The following is a 24,934-nucleotide window of genomic DNA, read 5'->3' as shown; positions in this document are numbered from 1 at the left end:
TTCAATGATGTATCTAGACATACTAGGGTTTTGATAGAAATTCCACTTGCAAAAGCTATAGAAGGAATCAAGGTATGTCTCTACATCATTAAATCAATTACCACACTACACGTAACTCTTTTTGTTTTTTAAATGAATAGTGCTAATTTTAAAAAAAATTGCATTGATTGTAGTTTTTGGTTGCACAAGAGCTCATCTTCTTAATTTTCTTAAAAGATTTTATTTATGCTACTTGTGACTTTGATATTTGTGTAATCTTTTTCCCACTACATGGGGTATTTAAATTTTATGGTGTACATAGTTAATGAAGACCATCACCTAGTGCACCCGATCCAAGAGCTAATAAAATAAAATATTCATACAACATCAAACAAGAGTTTTAAGTATGTTATATACATAATATATTTATATATCATGATAGGATAAGAAATGGGTGTGTGAGATTATGCTGACACAATTTGTATATAAAACATGGGTTATATTGGAGGAGGTAGTATATACACAAGATAATTTATAAGATATTGTGAGAAGAAATGGGAGTGTGAGATAATCCAAGAATAATTTGTGTATAAGTATATGTGGGTGCATGAATATACACTCAGTATTTAGTATGCATAAATCATCATTTGAGATCAAGTTGGTGTGTCAGATAATACACACAATGAACAATAGAGGAGGGAATTGAACATACCAGAGAGGTCCTAAGGCCCACACTTGTTGAGGCCCGCATTACTAATGGCCCTTCCTATGAGACTACTATCTAAAACCTTTCTCATGCGATAATGTGTTCCTATTTACACATGCATCTTGATGGTGAAATGTATCTTTTCAAAATAAGAATTAAAATATATGTATATATAGAATTTTAAACAATTATGATCCAATTGTGGTCCATTTATGGTCCAAAAACGAAAATCGATCCTTATACAATTTCTATCTATGCACTTTTTTGCATCTGGTCTCAAAAAAATACGTGCAATTATAACGCAAAGAATACATCCTAAAAAGAAAGTTTTAGCCTACTGATTTTTACAACACGTGCACTCTGTTCCTTCATCACACACTATAGTTATTGATTGTGCATCAGTATTGACCCAACTAAAGTATCCACACCCATTATTTTCCTATAATATCAAATCTTCATTAGTTCTTACTATAATAATTAGTTATTATGCTAATTTTTAATAAAATTAATAATTGTATTAATAAACATTTTCCTATTTAAGCAACACCAAAATTGATTCCCATGATTAGTGTGTGTGTTCAAGGTCTTCAACAAATATGATCCAACACCACATCAACAATTTGGCACATTCACAAAAGTCATCAACCATGCAACATCAAAACTATATTTGTTACAAGTCATTGATCATAGGAAAAGTGGCTCACAAATGTTATGGTGTTCCATAATTACAAGCCATTAAACTAATGTAAGGCAGAATAACCAAATGAAATACTAATGCACGATTGAGATCCATTGCTTTGTAGACAAATTATTCCATGATCATTGGCTCACATATTTTATGGTGTTCCAATGTAGTCAAAATATAATAAAAAAATGCATGGAAATTCATTAATCATGTTCAATACATTTTTTCTCTATATTCATTCTCGAATCTTTGCAATTGATTTCAAAAGGTTGAAAACTAAAACATAGGTGAAAAAGAACTCAAGGGCCCATGGTGGTTTTTTTGCATAGTTTTCTTGTGTTTTGAAGCAATTCATTTTCAAATAAAATCAATTTTCAAGCTAGACAGCTTTATTTTCAAATCACATAAATCAGATTTCAAATTATTTCATTTTCAAATCATGTAAATTAGGTTTCAAACAATTTCATTTTCAAATCACATAAACTTGAAGCAGTACATGTCCTTACTCAGGTAGTGTCAATGTTAGTTTGCAGAGTTGAGTCAAACTCAAACATATACATTTGCATACACATATTCATATACATATTATAAACAAACCCAAAACAAAAATGTGAACTTGCTAACTAAAACCTTTCTAGTGAGATAATGTGTTGTGAGCTCTTCATTAGTGGGATAAAATTTGAATCTCGGAGGCAGGTGTGCATCACCCTTTTCATGACTGTAACCAAAGTTAAGAGTCTCCATTATTAAATTATCTTCCCAATTTATTCATAAGAAACATAAGAAAACAAATGGATTGTTTCAACTCATCTCTACTATATAGGTTAAGGAAGCCTTGCCCAATTTGTTAGATGCCTGCTTAGCCTTCTGCAAAATCTACTATGTGGCTTGTGGGGAGATGTATTAAATTATTATATGGCTGTTAGGAGAGATGGGAAAATGGGATGGGATGGGATGTGTAGAGAGGCACAAACTTTCTTCGTGTCGAAAGACTATGTGTATATATCATTATCATTACAGGAGGGGGAGAGGAGGTTTTGGTTTTGTGGAGGGGCCTATTAAAGGCTCCTCCTATGATGTATCTCAAAATCCTAAGAGAGAGAATGCATTTTTGTGTGTAATATGTGTGTTTTCAAGAATGTTAGAAAGTAAGTGAATGCAAAATGAGGTTATAGGGAAACAACAAGGAGTTTATGGGGTTGTAGCTAAAATCAATAAAGGATTATTTGGATTGGCGGTTATATGTAAAGAGGAGAGAGAGAAGAGCCGGCAATCAACACACCACATCAAATCCATGTACAAAAAGGAAAAGCATCGTTCAGTGCCTAGTCATTTATGGTCTATATTCTTCAACACCTTGGAAAAATCCCAATTATTTCTCATCAAACCCCACCTAGATTTATAAATCAAAACCCTAAAAAACAGACTTTAAAAAATCATAATCAAGGTCAGCATTTGGATATACTAAATGAATATATGAAATCCATGGGAATGGGTATGTTGTGTAGTTAGGCCAGGGTGTTGCATTTGTGCTACAACTTAGTGCTAAAGCAAGTCATCCTGAAAAGATTAGAGCCAAAAATTGTGTTTCTCAAATGTGATAAGGGTTACAGTGTTCTTAGGGCATAATTGATGGTGCTTTTGCACTTTTTTCCATTCCGAGCAGTGTCATTTTCAAATAAAATTAGGTTTTAGGGTAAGCAATTTGATTTTCGAATCACATAAATCAAGTCTCAAATAATTTCATTTTTAATTCGCATAAATAATGTTTCAAGCAATTTCAGTTTCAAATCACATAAACTTGAAGCAATACATGTCCTTAACTAGGCAGTTTCGTTGGTTGGTTTGCACCATTCAATGGTACGCACATTTTTGCACTCGACAAAGAATTTTGCTTTTAGCGCATAGTCTCAAGTGAAAATGACTTGGTGTTTGTCTTTTTCTAATGATAGTATATTATTGGCAAAATTCTAACGATTTACAAGATAAGTAGTCGGGCATCCAACAACATCAAGAAAAAATTCAAAACAAACACCAACTTCACAAAATTTTCCCCTTCGTCAGAAACTAGGGCCAAATGTAGTCATTGGAGTACCCTAGAAGAACTATTAAAGTGGTTTCAATTTTCATAATATGCTTACTTGTTTGTATGAAATGTGTTAAAAATTTGTAGCTTCATTTGGATAAATATTATGAGTCACAATTATATATAGAGAAACACATACATGTGTTAATGAAGAAGTTCAGAATTATGAAAATCAAACACACACACACACACACACACACACACACACATCATTACAATCTTGGAGAAAAGGAAAGAAGAGGGGGGAGAAGAAAAGACATTTCCATTTTTGGTGGGGAAATTATTACAAAAATTACAAAACTAAATTGCAAACTCACTTCACCAACACTTTAGATATTTTATCTTCCCTATGTTGTCTTTGATTGCTAGTATAGACTAGTGCTCATTGGTAATGATAAGCATCAATTTTTTCTCTATCTTTAGGTACTCTTGTTCAATGTAGCCCAAGCTTTTACAGATAGCATCTATCATATCAACAATTTCCTTGATTTGTGGAGGAGCATCTAGATCTCTCTCTGTAATTTCATACTATTTTCTTCAAACTTTAATGGTCTCCACTTTCTCTCTAGTTTTATGAGCACAACTATGTTTTGTTTGAAGAAGTCCAACATATAAGTGACACTACCAAAGCCCAGGTGAATTTCATCACATTTATCCAAGATGGGATCTCTTTGAGGTTTCAACAAATGCAGTCTCTGTGTAAATCTTTTGTTTTTCTTCCTCTAGCTATTTTTCCTTAGGTGTAATGGTAAGAGGGCTATGGTGAACCACAATGACATTATTTTTAACATGATCTTTTAAATCAATAAGTTCCTTTTCTACTTTTCTTGTTTTCAAATACATTTTGTTGATTACTCTGTTCATATTAGTCTTGCTCACTTGCAATTCTGCAATACACTCCTAAATATACTTCATTTGAGCTCTATTGAACATAGACCTATGCTAGCTTAAAGAATAAATTTGACAACTGAGTGTCAATACACTTAACCAAGATCAAGAGCAAGATAAGGTGTCAAGTGATAACAAGTGTCGAGTGCAATAGGTGTCAAGTGATAACAAGTGCCGAGTGCAACAGGTGTCGAGTGATAAAAAGTGTCAAGTGCAACAAGTGTCGAGTACAACATGTGCCGAGTGATACAGTTTTGTTTAGGTTCCGAGCTATCCAGGAAACAGCATGTGCCCAGTATCAAAAATACTTCAGGAGCCAAGTAACTGAGTAGATCGGCATAAAAGTTTGAAATTGCACAAACTATGATGCAAACAGTTCTTGCAGCCGACAGAAGGTAAACTTCAAGGGATTTAATGATAAAATCAAATCTTTTATTTTTCCCGTGCAACTCACATGCAGCCAACAAAAAAAATGCTAAAGGCATGCAACCAATCAGCAAAAGATAAGTATTGAGCGGAAAATTGAGAATCAATATGGATCGTAGATCCAAAACAAACCCTAAGTCTTTGATGTCTTTATAAGGAAAACGAAATTTCATTGTAAAGAGACATATGGAAGGACATACAAGGGTGCATAAGAAAATCTATTTTCAGAAGCAAGGGTTATCAGATCACAAAGGATCAAGATCAGGAGAAGGCGGAAAAGCAGCCTGCATTCAGCAATCAAGGATTGTAATCTATCAGGTTTATTGTATCTAATACTCTCTAGCAATTGTATTAGAATAAAAATCCTATGGTGATAGGTTAGCTTTACAGCTATTTTGTAAGAACCTTTTGATTAGGTGATTAAAATCCTTTAACCAGGTGACACTTCATGTTAAGTGTTTGTAAATCCTCTAACCAGGTCACTATTAATATAGTGTAAAGTCTTTAACAGGGCAAGCCTTTAACAGGGCAAACCATCAAAAGTGGTTGAACAATATTGTTGCAGTAAATTTTTGTGGGTATCATCCCCACCCCAGTTTTACAGCAGCTCAGAAGCCATCCATGAAGATTTCAACATCGATTTAAGACAAGTTTCATCGATTTAAGGTGCTACGTAGGACTTATAAACCTGTTTAAATTATAAACCCTAGTTTGTCAAACAATGGCATCTGGGTCAAGAACCACTAAGGGTATAGAGAGTCATGAAGTTCAGTTGGTCAGCAACGAAGTTAAACAACCTGAATTTAAGCCCATTCCAGAAGTAGCATACAAGAATGACCCTACAGGTGCATTATCAGTTATTCCGGATAAAGTTGTTATGGTCCAAGATGTTCGCAGATGTTATAATTGCAAAATTGGTGCCAAAGGAGACTTAGAAATTCATAATGCATATGATAAACTATGTGAAAACAAAGTACTGAAAAATGAGTTTTCAATAATAGAAAGAAAAGGATTGACCAAAACCCTAGCATTTCCGATTGTTTTCAAAACTGAATGGGTACGGATAGTTTTCAGCCGAATACATGACGGAGCTTTTTGGTTAGAGTCAAGGCCAGTAAAATTCACCAAGAAAACTGTTCATAGGGTTACCGGTATTCCAACCTTAGATCGGCCAAAGACCCTGCGAAGTGACAAAAGGGAAGTAATAGAGAAAAATACAGGTGCCAAATGGAACAATAGAGGAATGACTATCGACACTGTCACAGATACCCTACTAGATTTTGCTGTGAGAATCATTTCACATAAATTCTATCAATCAAGCAGGTTGAACAGTGTACCTTGTATAGCAGTTGACGTTGCATACAAGATAATCAAAAGGGATCACACTTATGATCTGGCAGAGCTCATGTTTCAACAGATTAATGAAAATCTGTGAGCTATAAGGAAGAGCAAGGAAGCTCAATGCAAATTTGAATCAGTTTTGATGTGTATGTTTTTCTATCTAATGAAAGAATTTCCTTCTATGCATAAAGTAAAATGGAATCCAGATAAAACAATTGTTGAACAAATTAATGGATACATTGAACAGATGGGTGAAAATTTTGATGCCCAAATGACTGGTTATTTTGAGGACTTCAAAAAGTCCATGAAACAAAGAATGAGAATTCCAGTCTCATTGACTGAGAAATATGAAAAAGATATTTGTTTTCTTCTAGATATGGATTATACTTACATACAAGCAATTATACCTAGAATAAGATGGCTTAGGCCACTAGGTTATGAACTTGATGTTGATCAAGCCTCTGCAGCAATAACAACTCTACTTGTAGAAGAAGCTGATAAAAATGCCAAAAAAATTAGAACCTATGATCTTGTCAAATCAAACGTAATAACAGATTCACTCCCAAGTATAGAGCATTCAGCATATTGCAGAATAAAATTGAAGAGGTAGTTACTAAATCCGCAAGATTGTGGAAAATAGTTTACAAGAAAATTGAAGATGTATATAATGAAGAATATAAGGCAGAGGCAATTGCCAAGACAAAGGAAAAGAAAGTATCAGAAACCAAAGAAAAAGAGAAGGAACTAGTGGAGAAGAGTAAAGAAGAAAAGGAAGAAGAGGCACATAATGAGGAGAAAGAGGAAGAGAAAGATACAGCTGAGCCACAAGATCAAAGTATGCAAGACATACAGGTATCTCCTCCTAGTCCTCCTCATGCCACCATCACACCTGCAGATATCAAAAAAATAAAGGATGTTACAGATACTTCAAATCTAAACATCAATCCATTAACTGCAGAGGATTTGAAAATCCTTGACCAATCATCACTAGTAGCAAAATTAAGTTCAAATCCTGTATTGGTCAGTGTTGATGAATTACAAAATCCAGAAGTCAAGGTAAAAGCACAAGTGCCACCTTTGACCATACAAACTACTGGTATTCTATTCCTTCCACCACCACCTCCACCAAGTATAGTCACTTATACACTCCAAGTGCCTAGTACAGCAGCAGGGGAAATAAAAGAAACATTTGAACAACCAACAAGTTCAACCCCACCTAACAATCATAAAAGGGGCATTCAAGCTGAAGAAAAAGATGAGACAAAGAAAAAGGAGGAGACTACAATACAAACATTGGTTGCATTACCAAAATCTCGTACTCCAACACAAACTCTTCAGCAGCCGAGCACAGATGGATTACAGCTGAAAATTAGAACACCAGGCTCGAGCTCATCAAAGGCAATCAGGAGACTTCACTATGGAGTTCCTGAGCTTGATGAAGAAATAAAGATCCCATATTATGAATCTAGCACTCTTACTGAAGAAAATATTAATGAAATTCAGAGTGCATTGGACAAAAGAAGAAGACAGGAAGCACTAAGAAAGGAATACAAGCATAAGCTTACATTGAATGAAACTAAAGATATATTCACGGAAGCTTTTTGCTTACAATCTCTAGATGAGTCAAGACCAATTATGGAACAACTATCTGATATAGTTGACCAGGTGACTAATGAAGACCAGGAAACAAATGCCAGATTGCTTGAATGGTTAGAAAAGAAGTTCCAAGGTAAAGTAAATAGTGAAATATCTGGTGATATAGCACTGTCACAAGAAGAACTAGCAAAGAAAGTTATAACAGTTAAAATTGTACTAGGAAACATCTTTTCCCTGTACAACAAGTTGTGTGATTTTTCCACATTCACACAAGACACTAGCCAGAAAATACTGAGCTTGGAAAACAATCTGAAAATTTATAGTATGCAACTCCCCACAAAGTGAGAAGCATTTTGTCCAATCGCTTCACACACAAACAGAGTTAGCTGTCTTAGCAGCAGAGGAGGCAACCACAAAAGCCAAATTAATACAAATTCAATCGTCAATTACACCTCATTTGGAATTACTTCACAAGGAGCAGATAAATGCAGAAACAATTCTCAGGAAAGACCCCAATCTTTCTTCATCTAATGGACTTGTACACCTAGCAGCAGAGATTGCCATCTAGCATAAGACATTAGATGTCGCATTAGCAAATTGGGATGCAGCTCTGAAGGTACTTCTTGAAGTAAATAACACATTTTTGGCCAAGTATGGCATTTCATTTTAAAGACCCTTGACATAAGTGTCAAAAAGGGGGAGAATAAGTAATAAGAAGTTAAGTACAAAAATGAAACGATAAGTATGATAAAAGGGGGAAATTAGTAAATTTTGGGAAGTATGATAAAAGGGGGAGATAGCAAATTTTGATAAGTATGATAAAAGGGGGAGATAGCAAAGAGGTAGATAGCAAATTTTGGAGCAAATTTTGAATGAAGGATAAATTACTGAGTCACATGGATCTTAATTAAGTGTTTTTGCCACTCATGTCAAAGGGGGAGATTGTTAGCTTAAAGAATAAATTTGACAACTGAGTGTCAATACACTTAACCAAGATCAAGAGTAAGATAAGGTGTCGAGTGATAACAAGTGCCGAGTGCAACAGGTGCCCAGTGATAACAGGTGCCGAGTGCAACAAGTGTCGAGTACAACATGTGCCGAGTGATACTGTTTTGTTTAGGTGCCGAGCTATCCAAGAAACAGCATGTGCCGAGTATCAGAAATACTTCAGGAGCTGAGTAACTCAGTAGATTGGCATAAAAGTTTGAAATTGCACAAACTATGATTCAAACAGTTCTTTCAGCCGATAGAAGGTAAACTTCGAGGGATTTAATGATAAAATCAAATCTTTTATTTTTCCCGTGCAACTCACATGCAGCCAATAAAAAAAATGCTAAAGGCATGTAACCAATCAGCAAAAGATAAGTATTGAGCGGGAAATTGAGAATCAATATGGATCGTAGATCCAAAACAAACTCTAAGTCTTTGAAGTCTTTATAAGGAAGACTAAATCTCATTGTAAAGAGACATATGGAAGGACATACAAGGGTGCATAAGAAAATCTGTTTTCAAAAGCAAGGGTTATCATATTACAAAGGATCAAGATCAGGAGAAGGCAGAAAAGTAGCCTGCATTCAGCAATCAAGGATTGTAATTTATCAAGTTTATTGTATCTAATACTCTCTAGCAATTGTATTAGAATAAAAATCCTATGGTGATAGGTTAGCTTTACAGCTATTTTGTAATAACCTTTTGATTAGGCGATTAAAATCCTTTAACCGGGTGACACTTCATGTTAAGTGTTTGTAAATCCTCTAACCAGGTCACTAGTAATACGGTCTAAAGCCTTTAACAGGGCAGGCCTTTAACAGGGCAAACCATCAGAAGTGGTTGAACAATATTGTTGCAATAAATTTTTGTGGGTATCATCCCCACCCCAGTTTTACCTTCTTATTCCTGGAGGGTTTCTGGGTTACCAAAATTCTGGTGTTATGAGTTACTGATGCATGAGTTTTGTTACATGTTTATTTGATGTATTTACATGCATGCAACTTACTTTCAGTTAAAATTTTATTGGCTAAAGTTTGATGTCTGCATCTGTGTTTAGTTGGTGCACGTACCTTGCAAAAAAGGACTTAATATGTCCCTCAGGGTCATACGTCCTATCTATATCACTCTAGAACTTGAAATTGTTCATGATGTATTCCCGAACTTCTTTTATCATAGAATATCCAACCATAAAACCATCAAACTTAACAAAGTGTGGCATCATAGTTCCTTTATTTCTAGGTTGTATAACTTCATTTTCTACCCACAATAACTACCAAATGAATTCTTGGAAACCTTTCCTCTCAAATACAAAATATGGAAGTATGTAGGTGGTTGCCTACACCCATATAACCTAATTAAGGTGCATTTTTCCATGCAGATCCAATCACCAAAGTTATGCACGTACTTCTTATCTGGAAAGAACTCCTTGAGCCACAATATGATTTTGATATGATCATGGATCCTTGTTACTTTTCCTTCTATAAGCGTCATGATCCATACCACACAAAACATCTTTGAAATTTCTATAGTCACACTCTCTACTATGCATATCCCACACTCTACACCATAACTGAATAGGCAATTTCTTTCCCAATTTCATTACATGTTAATTTCATGAAATCTTTGAATTGTCCCACATTTTGAAATAGAATCAAATGACAAAGCATTGAATAATTCTTGAAAGTTTTTGAAATTTTTCAATGTCTCAATTGTATGTGAAGTGACCTTTCGATCTCACTAGCAAAATCAAACTTCAAATAAGTGTGTGGGTTTTGAATTCTCATACACATGTACGTGTAATCTAGTGGAATATCGTGTTTTGCATCTTCTTCAAATAATGGGGTCCATGGCTAGTAAGTATTCTTGAAGAAACCCATAAATTTGGTGATTGGGTGAGGTCCCATGTGTTCAACAAGCATCATTCTATCGCTTTTTCCCTTTTACTATCGTAAACTGGAAGCACTCCAATTTAATGAAGGTTTAGCACCCATTTTATCCAATTCCATCATTTATTTGCATTTATTTTCTATTTTTCCTTCATTTAAATAATTCATTTCATCTCATTGGGCCTTTAATTAATTTAGAATTAATATACATGAGTTGGACCTTTTTTTCCTCTTAAATATTGTGTCATCATTATTTATTTATTTAAAATAATATTTAAAAGTGTTCATGTCTGAGATAATATTTTATCTCCTTTATAAATTAATATTATGTGTCTCCTCTTAATTATAATTTAGGGTAGACCTTTATTAATTCAAATTAATAATCCTTAATTTACTCCACTAAGAAAGCTCATTTATTGCTCCACTTTACGATGAGTCCTACTTCATTCTAAATTTTGAGGCATTGGCCACTTTGAGATTTCTATAAAACTGAACCTTCTCATTTCATTTTCACATCAAGCATTAAAAATATCGTGCATGCACAAGATCAAGCACTCAAGCCTTCAAGCATTTCTTCAATAAATTCCTACATTGAAGATCAAGGATTCAAACATCAAGCCATTAAAGAGTTTATATAGCACAATATTCTTCAAAATCATTTGTTGCATCTCCTACATCCATTCATCTTCATCTTCTTGATCCAAATCAATTAGTGAAGTGAACACACTACATTCGATTCAAGAGATCCGACTATTGTAAGGTGAATTTGTGCATTTACTTTAGATGTTATTTCAATTCAAGGTTAATTCCTAGACTAGGGTTTGACAAAGGAAACCGCCCCGCGCCCCCGCCCCCCAATCAACAAACAAAAACTATTTTTATTGCAAATTGTGGATCTTGGATTAGCAAACAAGTTGTAGATTAAAGTTACATTTTTATCATTTATCAGAACTATGAAATCAAAATCAATGTTGCACATAGTCAATCAAGGGTATAGTAGACCCCTAATGTATCTAGTTCACCCCTGATGCCCCCAGCTTGGGCCGGATTTGATCCAAGTCGACCTTGATTGATATATTTTGACCCTGATTAGGGATGTTTCCCCTGACATTTCGTCGAATGATTTCTAGGTGTTGTCCATATCGCAATTTTTAGTCTAGATCGCGAGAATTGGCTCTTTCAAATGTCACTTGACAACCAATATTTTAGATTTTTCACAAGGTATATTGTTTCCCCTCTTTCCTTTCACTACACTTCTTTATATCTTAGTTCTATATTGCACATCCACTTATTTTCTCTTCATAGCTCTTGCTACATTAGGGTTTTAAGGACTTTTGTATCCTTTCTCCAACCTTATAAGAATTAGATCTTTGTTAGCATTAGTAATCCTTTATCACTCAGTTGGAACTAATCTTCCTAGATCTAGTTGCCTTAGAGTTGGGATTGAAAGGATCCATCTTCGCCACTCCCTCTTTGAGTTGTCTAAGCAAGATTTGTGATGAACTCATGGTTTTATATCTTTTATTCACATTTCCCCCTATACATCTTTGGTGAACCTGGCTTGTTTCCTCTTTCTTATTGGAGGTAGATCCTTTTGTGTCATTGTGTGTTCATCTTTCTTTGGTGAGCCTGACTTGTGCCCTCTTTCTTATTTGAGTGAGATCCTTGTGCATTCATGTTTCTTTTGTGAACCCGACATATGACATTTCCACTTAATTTTGGAGTGAGATCATTGCATGCTATTTTGTGTTCATCTTTTTTTGGAGTGAGATTATTGCATTCTCCTCTTACATTTTGGAGTTATATTTTGCTATCTTGTGGAATTAGATTGTTGTATCTCTTCTTCCTATATTTACCTAGTTTCCTTTTGCATTGCATGTTTAGATTTAGCATGAGAGAATTTCATTCATGCTGCAAAAAAAATTTAGTGCATTTTTTCACCATTCCTCTATCTCCTTTTCCATAAAACAACATCCTCCTTTAAAATATGTCCCTAAAAGGACTCCATTTTGTGTATATGATGTTTCCTTCCCTTCTCTTACATTCCCTCCTACGAAAATATTAGGGCAAGAAGATGATCTTAACTTTTCCCTTAATGCTCTTTCTCTTTGTGAGGAACAATTAAGGATTGATGTTGACCTTTCTCCTAGTGTAGACCTTATCTATAATGATGTTTTTCGTAAGGATAGTTTTCTACCTTCTTTCAATTAATCTCCTTCTACTTCTATGGTGTACTTTCTTAATCAAGATGCTCGTTCCATTGGTGATTCTCCTATTTGGGATCAACCCTTGGATAATGGAATTGAGTATTCAGTTCTTCATGAGAGAATCTTAGTTTATAAGAATACTATCATAGATGACATGTCATTTCAACATGACAAGCAAGCTTGATACTTTAAAACAATATGAATATATTATAAATTATTTTCTCCATGTCACCTTGACTTCATTTGATGCTCCTAGTAAAGAGGAACCATTAATGGAAATCCACAATCCCTATTCTATGGATTCCTTAGAAAAAGAGAAGAATTGTTATCTCCTTAATGTTCTCACTTCCAGTGTTGAATCTATGCAGACACAAGCTCTTAATCAAGTTAATGTTAATCAACCCATCCTTATTGTTAAAGTTTCCCCGCTTCTCATGGTTAAAGGTTGTCCTCCTCTAAGTATTAAGGGAAAATCTAGTGATTCTTTGGATTCTCAAGAAGTATCTCACACCTATCATACAAGGAATAATCCTCAACCTACTACTTCTCTTCCACCCTCTCAACTTGTTATTCCTCCTTCACATCATATTTCTAAAAATCTTGGGTTGGATTATAACTTAGTATTGCAATTACATAATATCCCTGCCAAGATTTCTCTTTTCTATTAATAAAACTACAATAAGAAGAACTCTAATTGATAATGTCTTGGGTTTGAATATTTGTCGTATAAATATCTTAAAAGTTGTGGGTATTGATCTTTCTACTATTCAACCAGATGACACTTCTATTACAGGATTTGGTAACATTGATAAAAATGCTTTGGGTATTATAACACTACCTGTGAACGCTGGTCTAGTGATATTGGATACTCTTATACATGTTACACATAGACCTCTCAATTATAACCTTCTCTTAGGAAGACCTTGGTTGCATTCTATGCATGTTGTTCCTTCTACTCTTCATCACAATGTTAAGTTTGTTTATAACAATCTTATGTATACCCTTCATGCTGACAATATGCCTAATCCTTATTTAAATGTAGACTATGCTCAGGTTTCTCCTCGTACACAGGAAGTTAAGAAACCTGATCCTAAAGAAGACCTTTCCTCTTCTGTTCTATTTGAAAAAGATTGAGGTATATTTGATTTTAATCAAACTTTTATTGGAGATTATAGAGTTAATGATCTTTCATTCATGAGAAATTGAGCCACTCGTCTCTTTACTAATGTTGTTTCTACTGCTAGTCATGAGGAACCTATCAAACCTAGTATGCCCTTAGCCAGTGGGGGGCATAAAAATTATTTTAACGTCGTTGTTTCTCATACATTAGGATATGTGCCACAAAATACTTCTTTGTCCACATCCTCTCCTTTATCATCTTCTACTAATCAAGAGCTCCTTTTGCCTAATCTTCTTCATCCAAAGGTGATTACTAGATCTAAACGTAGAAAGAAACATAGTCAAAAACTTATGAATCTTCCATTTTGCATGTATCACTATTATCATGGTCACTCTACTAATGATTGCCAAGCTTTGAATTTTAAGATTCGAAAATTGATTAATAATAATATTATTTATATGATTTCTTCTTATGATTTTTTTTAATCTGAGTGTCTTTGAACAACATCTAGGTCCCTATTATGTTGCTATGTGTCATGTAACATTGTTAGCCTCTCTCTTGGGGGCTCATTGCCATGCATGTTCGCTTTGTGAGTAGCATAATAGATCCTCTTTTTCTTTTTGTTCCTACACCTTGGGGGCAAGGGAACTTTATCCATATTTTTCATTATTTCAAGGATACTCTATTTCCTTTTGGTTGATTTTTATTTGTTTATCATGTCACATCAAATTTTATATTATTAGCAAGTGGGTTTTTGTGGTAAATAGATCACTTACCTTAGAGACTCATAATAGTGTGTTATCCTTTTTATGGATTTACTTTTTCAGTTCTTACATGCTGCCTCATTGCACTCTACCCTTCCATGACCTCATAGAAGTCGTGACCTCTTTGGTTTGGACTAGGTTTCGTTGTGGATACTATCTTGATGCTGAAATTATTTTATCATGCTTCATTGCTTCTTTAAGATACCAAAATAAGAAATTATTTTCCCATCTTGGGGGGGCATACATGATCCCCTTATTTGCACTGTCTTGGATTTGGTTGACTAGCATGATATACACACTTGCTAGACCATTTGACCTATCCTTGCACATTCTCAAATCATTCTCATGGAGTAGTAAATACAGATTCTAAGTATTTCTTAGGGTACTTTAGCCTTGTAGGCTTGTTATGCTTCCTAAGTTATCCTCAAATCTATGCATTGCTACTTCATCTCTCATTTTCGCACATATTTTCCCTTTATAAATTAGGCATAATCCTAAAGCATGGATTCTTTGTTTGTAAGAGAGAATTCTTGACATTGGGTCTCTCTCTCTCCATTGCACAGACATGCTAAATCTTGTCTATGGGTAAGTCCCATACATGGTAATGCAATCTTACAAGACCATGCCATGGTGATACAAAGAATGGTGATCTATGGAAGGACCCTCTGGTGGGTTGACTAGCAGGTTACCACCCCATTAGACTATTCAATGCCATCTTTTATAGCAACTTCTTCAGTGATTCACATTAGGGTGGGCACTATACAATGCAAGATAATCACTCTCCCCTTTTCTTTTGCTTCTTTTTAGTACATGACTTCACTCTTATTATGATCTTGGGGTTACCAAAGTTTCAATCCCTTGGGGGCTTGATGGATTTTTTCTCCTTGATTGTGATCAGATTATCTTATGTCTTGTGCCCTACTTTACCAAGAGATTTGATCGAGTCCATACTCTCGCTAAAGTGGGCCTAAATCTATCATATTAAATTGGAAGCACTCCAGTTTAATGAAGGTTGAGCACCCATTTAATGTAATTCTATCATTTATTTGCATTTATTTTATATTTTTCCACTATTTAACTAATTCATTTCATCTCATTGGACCTTTTATTAATTTAGAATTAATATAAATGGGTTGGACCTTTATTTCTCTTAAATATTGTGTCCTCATTTATTAGTTAATTTTAATTAATATTTAAAATTGGTCTTATCTTAGATAATATTTTATCTCCCTTACAAATTAATATTATTTGTATCCTCTTATTTTATAAATTGGGGTAGACCTTTATTAATTTAAATTAATAATCCTTAATTTACTCCCCTAAGAAATCTCTTTTATTACTCCATTTTAAGATGGGTCTTACTTCATTTTAAAGTTCAAGGCATTGGCAACTTCAAGATCTTAATAAAAGGGATCCTTCTCATTTCATTTGCATATCAAGCATTCACAATATCATGTATACACGAGATCAAGAACTAATGTTCAAGTGCTCAAGCACTCAAGTCTTCAAGCAATTCCTCTACTAATATCAAGGATTCAAGCATCAAGTCATTGAAGGATTTTATCTAGCAACATCTTCTTCAAGATCTTTTGTTACATCTTCTACATCCATTCATCTTCATCCTCTTGATCCAAATCAATTGGTGAAGTGAGAACGGTACATTTGATTCAAGAGATCTTACTGTTGTAAGGTAAATTCATACATTTACTTTGCATTCATGCTATTTGAATTAAAACTTAATTCCTAAACTAGGGTTTGACCAAGGAAAATCCCCCATTAACAAAAAAAACTAATTTTTATTGTAGGTTGTAGATCTCGGATTGGTGAACAAGTTGTGGGTTGGATTGTCTTTTTCATCATTCATCGGAACTACGAAATCAAAATTACCATTACACATAATCAATTAGGGACATCGTGCATCCCTAATGTATCCATTTTGCCCCTAATACCCCCACTTTGGCATTGATTTTAATCCATACCTACCTTAATTGATCAATTTCAACCCTAATTAGGAAGGTCGTCCCTAACATGTGGTTGAATCATTTTTGAGTTTCCTCTGTAGTGCTATTTTTAGTCAATTTATCGAGAATCATCTCTTTCAGAGGTCGTTTGATAGCCCATCTTTAGGTTTTTCACAAGTTATGTCAATATTGTTTTATGTCTTAGTTCTATATTGCACATCCACTTAGTTGCTCTTCATAGCCCTTGCTAAATTAAGGTTTCAAGGATTTTTGTATCCTTTCTCCAACCTTATAACCATTAGATCTTTGTTTTCATTAGTGCTCCTTTATCACTCAGTTGGCACTAATCTTCCTAGATCTAGTTACCTTAGAGTTGGGATTGAAAGGATCAATCTCCACAACTCCCTCTTTGAGTTGTGCAAGTCGGATTTGTTATGAACTTAGGGTTTTATATTCTTGATTTGCATTTCCCCCTGCAAATCCCCTAGCCATAAAATGTGAAATTTCTCTATACCCCATAGTTTTTATCAACTTCTCATTATCTACTTTGAATTGTGCCCTATCAATTTTAGTTAGAGCCTGTGTACTTAGGTGAAACACTCAATGCAATATCTAGATATTACTACCAAAGTTATCCCATCATCATTTCTCACTATTCTGATTTCAGGATCATAGTGGTCTACTAGCATGTCCATGAGGTCAATATACAAATACTCAAGAACAATTATATTTACCAAGTCAAGCTCCCATGGGTTGTTCGTAGGTTCCTTTTCATCTTTTCATAAAAGTACCAGAAAACAGACCTACCATAAATTGGGACAATAGAATGTTGACACCCCCTCAAATCATCAATAAAAACACCCTTAATTCCAATTATTGAAGAGTCAAGAAATATGTCCATAAGCATCCTCAAAGATATTTTTCTACATTTTCTTATTTCTCCTTTTTACTATCCTTTTTAGTATTGACCTATTTCTTAATAGTCATTGTCAATTCAAGAAAAGAAGATTCAACTAGCAACTTACTATTTTGGAAGTTGCTGAGTCATTCAAACTACTTGCTTTGCCTTTGACAATCCTTGCCAACTCCAGATGTAACTTCCCATAAAATGAATTTCATTATCTTAATATCTGACTATATTTATTCCCATTTAATTCTTGATGGCAACCTAGGACATCTCGCATGTATCAAATTTATAATGTTTCTCATATTGTCACATCAAATATTCACCCTCATAAATGTTTGTACTTTTGAAGATTTAAGATGATTTCGCTTATCTCATTTTATCGTGCCCAAAGAAATGTTATTTCACACTTTTGCAAGTCTCTTTAACTCAAGCCTCTAAAATAGTGAAAATTTGTCTTTTTGGATTGGCAACGGCTACAGCGTAAACTATTTTGTTTGCCCTGCCTATGTCGATGGATATGCCTCCTACCATGCCTCTCATACACACACTGCCTTGCCCTCAATGTCGCTGATCCCAAAGTCCCTGCGAGCTAGCAAATAGTATTTAATGTGATTTGACTAAAAATTTTGAGGGAGAGACAATAAAACAATGTCATTTAGCTCCATCACATTATTCAAAAGGCCATTTAGCTCTCTCTTATTCTTAGATCCACCTGAACAAACAGACACTCCATTCACCAAAAGTATTTCTTTCATTTTTTAATTTTTGTTTTTTACAACTTTCTTTATCAGTTTAATGTTGTATATTTATGAAGTGTTTGAGTTTATCTGGATGAGATTGGCTTTTTTGATACAAGATTTGATCAAATTGTCAAGCTCACTGCTGAAGTTTCCTTTGAGTTTACAGGTATGCAGAATAACTTATTTTTATTATAGTTTCCTTCACCTTTTGAATTTCACATGGTTTTCAATCCAGTTTTGTAACACATTAAAGTAGCTAAGATTTTTCAGGCACTATTTAGATCCTTGATAATGGATTAGACTATTGTTTGTGATTATAGAGTAGATTGTTATTAAGTCTTTTCTCTTTATCCACTATCCATTTGGTGTCTTCCCCATTTTTTTAATCTCATTGTAGTTAGTGGATGATCAAACTCACTTATCATTCTAAACTTGTTGATGCCATACTCTTGCATGCATGCAAACTTATCTTATGTCAAAACAATGAAATAAATAAGAAAATCCAAAGTAGTGAAAATAAAAGACAAAATCTTCTAAATAGTTTTTTTTTTCCAACTAAACAATCTCAATGAAATAAATAGGAAAATCACAAGTAGTAATCCCAAGTAAGGACAGAAAAAGTAAAGAATCCCTAGGAGAATACAAAGGTAATTCACTATCTAATTAAATTTAATAATTTGTAATTATTATTTTTAATTTTAAAATACATAAATATTTAATATATTTTTAATTAAATCTAATTTTAAAATTAATTTTTTTTAAATGTATATAAACTATAAGTATTAATAAAAGCAATTATAAATAATAAATTTGTTAAAATAATAACTATAAATATATTTAAATTGGTTGAAAATTTAATATTTACATATAAATAATAAAATTATTTCAAGTTCTTTATATAAGTTAATTATTTAAAATTTTAAAAAAAATCAAGAATCAATTTATCATTAAAAATTATTTATTTTACAATAATAGATATTTAGTCTCCACTATAACCATAATTTACATCTATTTACAACTTTATTTAAACATTGTTATAAGTGGTGGTAAACTATACTAAAATGACCATAATCCTAATCAATCCATAACCCTAATTGAACCTCAAACATTACCCTAACCCATAAATTATTGTTCACAATTTTAACCATTAATAAACTCTATCCCTAATTGAGCCATAACTCTATGTAAATCCAAAATCTAATTTAATATAATCTTATAGTTTAGGATAAGTTTGGTTTAGGTCTATTATTTAATTTGGTTTAGTATTAGGCTAATGACTCAAATGTATCAAAGTAAGAGAATATTTATTTTTATCACATTTATATTGATTTAAGCTGGTTAATTTTATAGAATAATATACTGCAGAAACAATAAGATGAAATCTAGAACAATGCAATTTATACTAAATCTTAATAATTATAATACTAAATCTAGAACAATAAGATGAAATCCAAAACAATAAGATGAGTTTGATAAAATATTATTATGTTGGTTAGTCCATCTTTGAGCCTTTCTTAGTATCTCTTTATTTATTTTCTATTACATTTTTGGTCTAATTATGTTAATTTTTTTGACATGGTAGAGCATATAATGTAAAATTACACACAAATACATTAGTTACAAATCATGTATTCAATTGAATGAAATTATTATTGTATGCTAGTTATACAAAGTGGAGGAAGTTTTTTTCTCATATTGCACACTAGATATCAAGTATTGGACTTATTTGATGCTTCTTTTCCAATATTTTGCTTTTAGAAATCTCTTCTAGGTTTATACCCCCATCATATATCTATAGTCACACAACATCTTCGTAAACCTCCGTTATCCATTAATTTGTAGTTGTTCCTCATCTCCAATATAGGCTTTACTTTCCTATAGAATCATCCCCTAAATCTATCACCTCTTGATAGGAAAAATTATATATTATAATATAATAGAATAAATGTATTTTTCATGCATGCTTTTACAAGATAGAGGGTTACTAATTAGCCACATATTGTACAGAATGAGTAGGGGATTGAAATGGGAATCACTCATTTGATTAGATGTCCACGACATTCCAAAAAAGGGAAATCTTTTTTCAATGGATGATCTTGATTGGACACCTATCGGAAATGAAAATATCCAGGAGCTCCCTCTTGGGAGACTTGCTCACTTTATCAAAGGGGAAGGTATATTGCAGGATGGCATAGAGACAACATTTCTACGTAAAGCTCATAGAGAGCCCCAAATTGGAAAACCCTACTAACGATAGTACCATAATGTATTCAAAGTATGCTTAAAAATTTTCATATAATTAACCATGTCATATTTTATTTTATTTTTATCATGTTGATTAATATATTATTTTCTACATGTACTTAAATAGATATCATTGTGCTTTTGGGCCCAAGGATAATAGAAAATAACTTAAAGACATTAAAAAGGTGAAAATGATACGAAAGTTTATACAAAAAAGGGGTTGTCGAACCCACTTTCATGTTAGAGTTATGTATGGTAGACCACATGTTGTTATTATCATATATAATGAATTTATCCATCAAGATGTTAATGGTGAATTTTGTCATAGAAATAATGACCCTTCTAGAGATCTAAGGACTGGCTTTGCACCAAGACTATCAAATGAATGTAAATCATACCTTGAGTCCTTATTAATGATGGGTGTTGGAATTGACACAATTTGTGAGCAACATTACTTAGACTATGGTCTAATATAGTTGATGAATAAGAGAGATGCTTGTCTACTAAGGAAAGATGTATTAAATGCATGGAAAAGAGTAACACTCATTTTGATCACAAAAAAATGAGGATGACACAAAGTGTTAGTTTGTGACATGTATAGGAGAAAGATAACTTCTTCTTTTACAAAACACCAAACAACATGGGAGATGTTTCATCTATTGTAAGCATCCAAACACCTTGGATGAGAGAAATGATGGTCAAGCATTCACATAACTCTATTATAGCAATGGATTCGACATTTTCAACAAACAAATATGGTTTAAGTATAGAAATGTTAACTATATTTATTGATTTTATTTTACTCATTCATTTGTTTTATTTCAATAAATTAATTTTTCAAAGTTGAACTCATGTGCAGTATGAGTTATATACATTACTTATTTTTTATGAACAAGAGTCTGATGTACTTATTGCATGGGTAATATCCTCAAGAAGTAGAGTTGAGGATATAAATGAATGGTCTACAGTGATCTATAGACAAGGGAAATAGTTGAGAGATGATTGGCATGTCAACGCATTTATGATAGATGATGCTAGTGTAGAAATTGAAGCTATCAGGTTTTTATTGGCCTTAATTTCTACATTTAAACTAAAATTAACTAAATTTAAGTCATGATTTATGATATAAACTACAATTTTCCATTCATTTTCTTACAATGTTATTGATCAGTTTATGCAATGTATACAGATCGTTTTTTAATTGTCGAGTGTTTTTATGTATTTGGCATGTGTGTAGGGCATGGCTAAAAAATGTGTCCAGGTGAGACAATATTTAATCAGAATATGTCAAGCATCACTTATTTGAGTATGCAACTTCATATTATCTTTTCTAATATAGGTTTGCAAGCAATAGGGATGTTGGAACAAACATGTTTGATAGATTGGGCGACATAATGCACGCAATGGGTGATAATGAAAATACCACCATTCACTTAATCAAACAATTCATGGAGGAGTTCAAAGAAGAATCCTGTTATTATGGGATACTTTGCTCGACCAGGGCGCAACCAACTCCTTGTTATTATGGGATACTTTGCTCCAACTGCGATGTGAGACTTCGGAGTCTTCAACATTCGTATACAAGTCCATACCTTCCTCCGTTTCTGAAGGGGAGTAAATTTCATTGAAATCCTCATAGTCCCTTTTCACCTTCTTTCCCTATTTCATGTCTTTGATGTGCTTGCTAATAGTTTTAGCCTTAAAATATTCATAAACCAATAGGAGTAGCCCCTCGTGGAGAGCAGGGTTCATAATTTTCTTATCTTGGAACTCATTAATGTTCTCATTCATAGAAGAATAGAGGTAAAAGGGGATGGAGATTTTAACCCCATACCTGAAATGGTTGAGCAGCATGAAATGTTAGGTGCAAATGCAGTCGAACTTGGTGTCAAGCATGATGTATTTGATGATAGCCCTTAGCAAAAATCTCCAAAGAGGCTTGATAGACCTCGAGAGGTAGTGGGTGTCTTGCTTCACCAGCCGTTTTTTCTCCTCCTAGTTTTCGGTGAACTTCGCAACCACTTGCCCAGAGATTTTATGATCTCTATAGAATTTTTTACCAATGATGGGGATACCAATAACATGTGAAATAATTTCTTCTATGACCGAGAACTCCACTCCATCAATCTCCATAATGCCCTAATTCTAGTTTTTGACCATTAATTTGGTAACTGAGAGTTTCCAACCATGAAGGCGCTCAATGTAGCTGGAGATCTCACCTTTCTTCAGGATTTCCTAGATTTTGGTTCTCCTCTACCATTTCAGCGCCTCGTCCTTCAACTCTCGTCTATGTCATTCTCCCACCATGATGTTCTCCTCAACTTTCCCTTTGAAACCTGAAACCTTCAAAGCCTCCAAGTTTTCGACTCCCCTTTTTTTTCTTGTCACTGGGAATATCCTTGTGAATTTGGTTTCTCGGCTTGCGATGGAAGATATTGTTGATATGGCAAGTATTGGAGAGATAGTACTTCCACTCCATAGTTATGCACCTTCCCAATAAAATAATAATTACCTTATTAAGAACACACATGTTTGTATTGCACCCGGCCTGCAAACAACTAATTTTCATTATGATCATTAATAATTCCCAATCTTCCTAGGATACGATCCTTTTCAATGGCTTCATTAACTTCTGATGGAATGTCAAATCCATCCATCCCCTTAGACACCTTCCTATGTTTTATCCCCCAATTCGCCAGCCTGTCTGCCACCATATTGGCCTTGCGATACTCATGTGACACATATTTTTTCGAAAGACTGGAGGTCTTCAATGCTTTCCCCAATTATATTCGTCGTAGTCCAAGTAGGTTTATTTTTGCCCTTAAGGAAATCTATAATGTTTTTGGAGTCTCCCTTCAGCCAGAGACATTTAACTCCCACTTCTTTGGCCAACTTGATAGTCTGGTGAGCTGCCAAAAACTTTGCAAAGTGATTGGTTTGGCTCCCAATGGGTGCAGCAAAAGCCGCTATGCCTTTACCATGTTCATTCTTGATGATTCCCCCAACCCCAGCCCTACCAAGGTTGCCTTTAGCAACCCCATCAAAATTGGCTTTGAGCCATCCCTCGGGAAGGAGAGACCGGCAACAACCTTCTCTTTTATTTTTAACCTAAGGCATAAGGGTGGGGATAGGGCCCTTAGCAATGGTATGGTTTTCCATCAGAGCACGAAAGCATTTATGGAAAACCACCTTCTCGTTCACCTCCTTGTCCCTGAAGATACGGTTATTCCTCTCCTTCCACACTACCCAGAAAACATGGGGTAAAGCCCATAGCCATAAGGACTTGGAGAGATTAAACTCAAAACCATATTGCCAATGAACAAAGAGCTCTAGGATGTTAGAAGGAAAACACCAGGACATATTGAAAAAAGACAGGAAATGAGACCAGATGCCCACCATGAAAGGGAAAAGTAAGAACAAATGGTCAACACTCTCACAATTTCGTTTACATAAGATACGTCTATTAGGTATCATGTTACCTCATTTGGTGAGATTGTCCATAGTTAGGATGCGATTTTACAAAAGGGTACAGAAGAAAAAGTTGATCTTCGGGGTAAGACCAGGGAGCTAGGCTTTCGCCCACTCCGAGGCCTGGACCTGAGGTAGGAGAGATGCATAGCTAGAAGCCACCGAATAGAGGCCAATAGCGGTGTCCCCCCAAACAAAAACATCCTTATTATTAGATAAAGGAATGAGTCTCAACAGGTCCATGAGCAGTTTCAGATCCTCAAAAACCTCAATAAGGTCAATCCACCTGTCGTTGACTCTGTAGTCCCTGACCCTGTTGCCATATCTCTCAATGCAGAAATTAGCCCAGACATTGAAATCCTCAATCTCCCAGAGAGGGCCCTAGCTGACCCAATCGTCCCTCCAAAAATTGATATCTTCTCCATTGCCCACAGACCATTTGGCTTTGCCGAAAGCCAAGTTCTTGGAATGCACCAACCCATTCTAGATGAAAGAGCCATAGGGGTGAGCCTCTTTCTTAATGACTTGTTTAAGGTTGAGGTTGTTAGCATACTTGGATAACATAATGTCTCTCCATTCACCAACATTGTTGAAAATTCTCCAAATCTGTTTGGCTTGGAGGGCAAAGTTAAACTGTTTCAACTTTCTTATGCCTAGCTCTCCATGCTTCTTGGGCTTAAAGATAGAGTCCAAAGCCACCAGAGGGTACTTCTTGTTGTCATCAGGGCCAGACCCCACAAAGTTCCTTTGAATGCTTTCCAGGTGGGCAGCCACCTTAGAAGGGATAGAGAACAGGCTAAGGGCATAAGTGGGGAGGTTCTAAAGAGTAGACTTGATCACCATGACCGTACCTGCCTGACTCAAAGTAATCCCTTTCCAACTAGCCAGTTTCCTATTGAAACGAACAACCAAATTATCCCAGAAAGAGTCAGGAGGCTTA

At 34.4% G+C, this 24,934-nt stretch overlaps 1 protein-coding gene across 9 annotated transcripts in view; it reads right to left on the bottom strand.

Annotated features, from left to right (window-relative positions):
* The window catches only part of LOC149531417 (1-acyl-sn-glycerol-3-phosphate acyltransferase BAT2, chloroplastic-like), a 224,817-nt gene that overhangs the window by 103,638 nt on the left and 96,245 nt on the right, over positions 1 to 24,934 (bottom strand). The window contains exon 6 of one of the 9 annotated variants that reach the window (XM_089811184.1): positions 1,742 to 2,088. The exons of the other annotated variants lie outside the window; for them this stretch is intronic. The gene's annotated coding sequence lies outside the window, so the exon portion shown is untranslated. Of the gene's footprint in view, positions 1 to 1,741; positions 2,089 to 24,934 lie in introns of those variants that run through there. 9 annotated transcript variants of the gene reach the window in all.

The sequence above is a fragment of the Cupressus sempervirens genome, chromosome 11 (assembly GCF_028749045.1).
Source record: "Cupressus sempervirens isolate cs-2001-9-10 chromosome 11, ASM2874904v1, whole genome shotgun sequence".
Lineage (NCBI taxonomy): Eukaryota > Viridiplantae > Streptophyta > Pinopsida > Cupressales > Cupressaceae > Cupressus > Cupressus sempervirens.
This window is presented reverse-complemented; position numbering and strand designations above follow the sequence as displayed.